Genomic DNA, 5,893 nt, shown 5'->3' with positions numbered 1-5,893 from the left:
AGGGGACACATGTTGATGTAGAAGAGACATGAAGAAGAGGATTTTGCATAACAGGTGACCTCTAATGGAGTGATTCTTACTTCATGATCAGGGACAGATGCTCCGAGCTTGCCCAGACCAACAACAGAGTAGTAAGCGGAGTCCAGGTCGGTGAACTGTTGGCTCAGGAGCTTCTGCAGACGGGCCACATCGGACAGGGAGAGGTAGTGAGCCGGGGTGAGCGCCTGGGATCCAGAAAGAGCCACACTCAGGAGGGAGAACAAACCGAACAGCCCTGCAGACACGGAGGAAACAAGCAGAGGTGTGAGAATTAACAGATTTATTAGTTCAGTAAAAGTAGGAATAGTACACTGTAGAAATACTCATGTTAAAGTACTGCATCAAGAATGGTACTCAAGTAAAAACCAATACATTACGATTAAGAAAATGTACTTAAAGAGTTAGTTTTAGTTACTTAAATATAATGTTGGATGGTTTAATATTTACCAAATAATCCTATTTTTAAAGTATTGTGTGTCACAATCTGAATTTACAAAAGTAACTAGTAGTGGACTGGAACTGTAAAGTAGCATAAGATGGAAACAATTAGGTACAATCAAGTATCCCTTAAATACAGTAATTGAGTAAATGTACTTCACTACCAGATGCGGGAGAAGTACTCAGATCTTGTACTTGGAGTAAAAGTAGACGTACCAAAGTGTAGGAATACTCTGTTACAGTAAAAGTCCTGCATCGAAAATGTTACTCAAGTAAGTAACTAAAGGTATTACATGTAGTGGAGTAAAAGTACACGATTAACCTCTGAATTGTAGTGAAGTAGAAATACAAAGTAGCATACAATAGAAATACTCACGTAAAGTACAAGTACCTCAAACTTGTCCTTAAGCACAGTACTTGAGTAAATGTACTTAGTTACATTACACCTCTGGAAACACATTAACCTGCAGGCTGGTCGAAAGGGTTTTTAATCGCTATAATTAAAACAAAGGCTAATAACATCTTAATAATGAATAACTGTATATATGTTATCTCTTGTGATGATTTTTACTCATTCATTCATTGAGATAAAGCTCGCTTCTTCCTTGCAGGTTAAGCTAGGCTAACTAGCTAGCTCTCGTCATAAGGAAGCGTGCGTGATTTACACAACAATTCTTAAACCAGCAATTCAAATACAGCACATAAAACGTATATAGTCTCGAAAAACACAAGTATTTAACATTACATTCAGAATATATGCATTATTTCACTTACTAGACCGGTCCATGTCTTGCAGTCTCTAATGCAGCGTCACCAAAACCGACGACTATTTCCGGTGTTTCAGAATGAGCTGTCACTAACGGTAGAACATCCGGTTGTGCGTTTAACGTTTCAAAATAAAAGCCGAGCTAAGTACACGTCGAATAGGTGGTATTATATTTATTATCAGGGAGGTTACACCTTTTTTTAATTGTGTTCACTTAGTTACATGAAAAATATGTAATCAGGTTAATTGGAATTACTAGCAGGATTACAATATTAGTAAAAGAGCAATATAGTGATTTATATTTATCACTTTATTCTTTTAGTATTAGTAAATCTTTTTTTTCAAGATTAGTTTTTATGATTGTATAATCTGTATTATATTATTATTTTATTTTTTAATGTTCTTATTATAATTATTTTAATTGTTTATTTATTAATTAATTGCTATTTTATTTACTCTTATTTACTTTGTGAATACTTTTTTATTTGCTACTATTTAAATACTATTTTATTTAATATAATTTATTAACCTTTTTATTATTTATTTCCTTTTTTATTTCACATTATTCATTTACTATTTTATTCGCTATTATCTATTTACTATTTTATTATTATTTATTTATCGCTTTTGCGCTGCACACTCCGAAGCAGCAGTGGGCGCTGACGTCACACTATGACTGTTAAATGATCACATCACATGACACAACACGGAACCTCTCCCCTCTGGATGTCAGTCATGAGATTTTAGTGTTTCATTAGAAAGTTTGTAATGCAATGCCTAGTTTAGAAACATCTCCGAGGTGTTGCATCTGAGCGCCATGTCTGAGATCTGGACCCAGAGGATCCTCTCTTTCTCCCGCAGCCCGTCCCGGTTCCTCTCCGGGACAACAGCGGACGGTTTCCTCGCTGAGCTGCTCCGGGAGCTCCGGGATGACAGAGCCACTTACAGCCTCAAGGTAAACAAACAGTGTGATAGACGGTAACGGGTGACATGTTAAAGGTCACCTATTATGCAAAATCCACTTTTTTATGTCTCTTCTACATCAACATGTGTCCCCTCTGTGTAAAGAGACTCTGAAAGTTTCAGGAAAAAATATTCTCTCTCTTTTTGTCCTGATCCATTTATATAAAAACCTGTCTGAAAATGAGTAAAATCAGATTTTGGCCACTTTATGATGTCATAACGATTTTTTTTGGCGTGTGTAACCATTAGCCAATCAGCAACCAAGATAACCGTTTCCACAAACAACAACCAACATAATTATTACATTCAAATTAAGTACATTATTCAAGTTTACATTGGATAATAACACAGGAGAAATGAGTGGAAGCGCTCTCTTTTCCTCTCCCCCTCTGTCCCTCTCCTGACAGCCTGTCAGTATCATCTCATGCAGCTCGCTGATCCAGTAATGAGTGACCCGACAGTGAAGAATTAACATATTTATAACTAGTTTAGCTAGAGGTAGATCAAATAGCTAAGTGTGTTAGGTCTAACTCTGAGTGTGTGTTTTGCTCCGCTCACCGGTCCGTCACAGCGGGCGGAGCTACAGGATTTCTGCTCCACACACGTTGCATACCGCTATTTTACTGTCTTTTTCGGACACCTTAAAAACTGCCAGACCGGTGAAGCCATTTTGGCGAGCTTGTTTTGCTGCGCACAGAGAAAAGTGTCATGTATTTTGCGTCATCTGATCGGCTCTCCTGACCGGCCTTTTATAGAGAGCACAGATCACACTATTAAGAGTGAATCGGAGCATCCCTAGTTCTTTGTAACCAAATCTCTCTCAGAGGGGCGTGGGGAGGGGCTCCTTATTTTCATCTAAAGTAACAGACAGAGAATCAGCACTTTGGAAACAGGGCTGAAACAGAGGGGATTATGGGTAATGCTGCAATGATCTTTGGTGTTTGGAGCCAAACACTTCAGAGACATGTTCTGTATATATCTGAGACCTGTGATATATTGATGAAAAACAGTATCATAGGGGACCTTTTAAGGGATTGTGTAATCAATATACAAGAAACTAACTGTATTCCCTTACATTACATTACACATTTTTTAAATTTGATTTCACTGTTCAATATTTCATTATTATTTTGGCACTTGTGGGTTATCTGTCGCCACTTATTTATTTTTATTTTTTCAGACTATCTAAAAAACCTTTTGCTGCGAGTCGCGAAAGGTTGCCGTTACAGGCACGAACAGAGGAGACTAACCACCTCAACGGGGTTATCGCATGCGTGAAGACAGCCGTATCTTCACAAGTTTAGACCTAGTTCAGTACATAGTCTAGGCAACTCGGGGAAAAAATTCTCTAAACTGAGCTCCTTTTATCTCTCCCAACAAAGGACTGTGACCACTCAAGGACCTTGCCCTTGTATAGTTCAATCCTCCTTTCTGAATGTTTTTCACTTCAAACGATTACTACGTGGCGCGTGGAAATTTCACGGGATAACAACAGAGATATAGTCCAAGTAAAACATAACACAAGGAGATGACCCACTGTACAAGGTCACGAAATTACAAGTTCTTTCGAGAAGAGAGAGTATGACGGACACGGACGCGTCGTGAGAAAAAGCGTGGAGCAAGACTTTGGTCTCCTCGGGGTCGACTAGACTAAGACCGTCGATCCTTCTACATGGTGTGGGGCATCGGATATGTTTTTGTTGGAAACAAACCTTCGCGGAAGGTTATCTTCGACTCACAATGCATCTCTACAGTGATACAAAGACCTTCATTTGTTTCCTTAGGTTAACTCCCACAACTCCGCTGCAACCATTCTCCTCTTTGAAGGTTACCTCCCTTTGGTCCCTAACATCGGAAACGTTCTGGTAAACTGTACGTGTTTTTTTGGTTATCTTGTGTGAATGACCTGACCTTTTCCTATTGGTTTTCTTCGTCTTTATGTCTCGGAGAATTTCGTGGATTTAGGTTGGTTTTACGAACATATTGTCTTTGGTTCTTAGTCATCTTCTTTCTTTTTTAAGATTGTCGTTCGGAGTGACCACGGCGTCTCAGAGTCGTCTACTCGAGACTTGTGCCGCTCTCTGTGGCCCTTGTTACCGTTGGTGGAGCCAGCGGCACGTTCGGTTCTCGCCGGACTGACTCTCCGCACTCCTCCATGCTAAGGAGGTCCTCCCTCCTGTAGTGGCGGCGTCGAGATGTCAGCCCGGGGCAGACGTCCAGCGTGCCTCGGGTACACGCGGGCCCGCCTACTCTCTTCTGTCTTGACGTCTCAAGTAGAAATGAAAAGTAATCTAGGTCGAGGCGAGGTACGATGGCTACACAAAGAGGGTCTTCTTCCGAAACTCTACGAGCCGAGGTCGAGGGCCAAAGGACCCAGTTTGACTGTCTCCTTCAGTGGTAGTAGAAATGAGTTCATCTTCAATGTCTATAGACACAAATTTTTATGAGAACCAGTTTCATCTTCATGACTGATTTGAAGAAATGAAGTTCATTTTCATTTCTTCACACCCGAACTGGTACATGAGGTCATTTTTCCATGGGTATTGATCGTGACAAAAAATTCTCATGGACTACACAGCGAAATAAATTAATCTTCGTTATTACAGTAACAATCGATTACTTACAAAGGTACGCAACTCTGTTCTGGGCGTTGTACTGTTGACAAAGTAACCAGGGAGAAGAAATCTCTTTCTAGTCCTTTACTACTCTGTGCGCCTAGCACAAGGTTTAGTTATCCGTGCGTTACTGATGATTTATTATACTAGTGCGGTCGGCTTGTGTGTAAGTTTGATTTCCTTGGTCGGACAAAACCTTTTAAATTCTCATCTTTCATGTCCATAAACACAAGTTGTACATTCTTCCATCTTCATGTCCATAAACCCAACTTACATTCTTCATTTTTCATTTTTGTGCAGTCTTTTATTCATGACTATGGTCCTTTACCTGAAATTTGTTTTCATGTCATTGTTTTATAAACTTGAGGTGATGAAGGGTGGACCTATTTACCCGCAAGGAATGTGGTCCCACACCTCGGGCGCATCCGGACCACCTCGCCCTGCAAAGAGCGAACGGCCTCGGGTGAACCTCGAGGCAGCGACCCCTCTCCTTGGCCTCTTGTTCGGAGGGTAGAGGGCCTCCTGTTAGTGTCGACACAAGCGGCGTCTCGTTGCCGAGGCACCTCCAGTAACCTGCAGACCCTATAGACCTCCTCGTCCAGGTCCTTCAGAACCTGCGAGAACCTCGCCACAAATGCGTCCTTCCACGTCTGGTCCTGCCCTCCACTTCCCGGTCCTCCTCACCGTCGCTTCTGACCCTGGCTGACCCCTCCTGTGACCAACTTCTGCCTGTACTCGAGGTCCCGGCAGAGTGGAGTGGGTCGCTCAGCTCTCTGTGTCGTCTCTGCCCCTGAGCGTCTCGCCCTGTTGTCCTCCTGGATCCCCTCCCCCTAAGTCTCTAATTTTCCAAATAGGCAGTATACATGTCATTCATATGTCACGTCAAATACCGTTTCTTTCGGGGTGCGAGTAGGTTTTTACGTTGCGTATTCTTGTAGTTTGTGTAATTTCTCTTATGTACCATGAACACCCCACTAGACAGAGGTGAAAAATTATCGCCCATCCGACCGATTGGGATCTGGGAGAGGTGTACTTGAAAAAGTAAAGAGTTTTATTGTTTGTAATTAGATCC

The sequence above is a fragment of the Notothenia coriiceps genome, unplaced genomic scaffold, assembly GCF_000735185.1.
Source record: "Notothenia coriiceps isolate Sejong01 unplaced genomic scaffold, NC01 NC01_scaffold00033485, whole genome shotgun sequence".
Lineage (NCBI taxonomy): Eukaryota > Metazoa > Chordata > Actinopteri > Perciformes > Nototheniidae > Notothenia > Notothenia coriiceps.
This window is presented reverse-complemented; position numbering follows the sequence as displayed.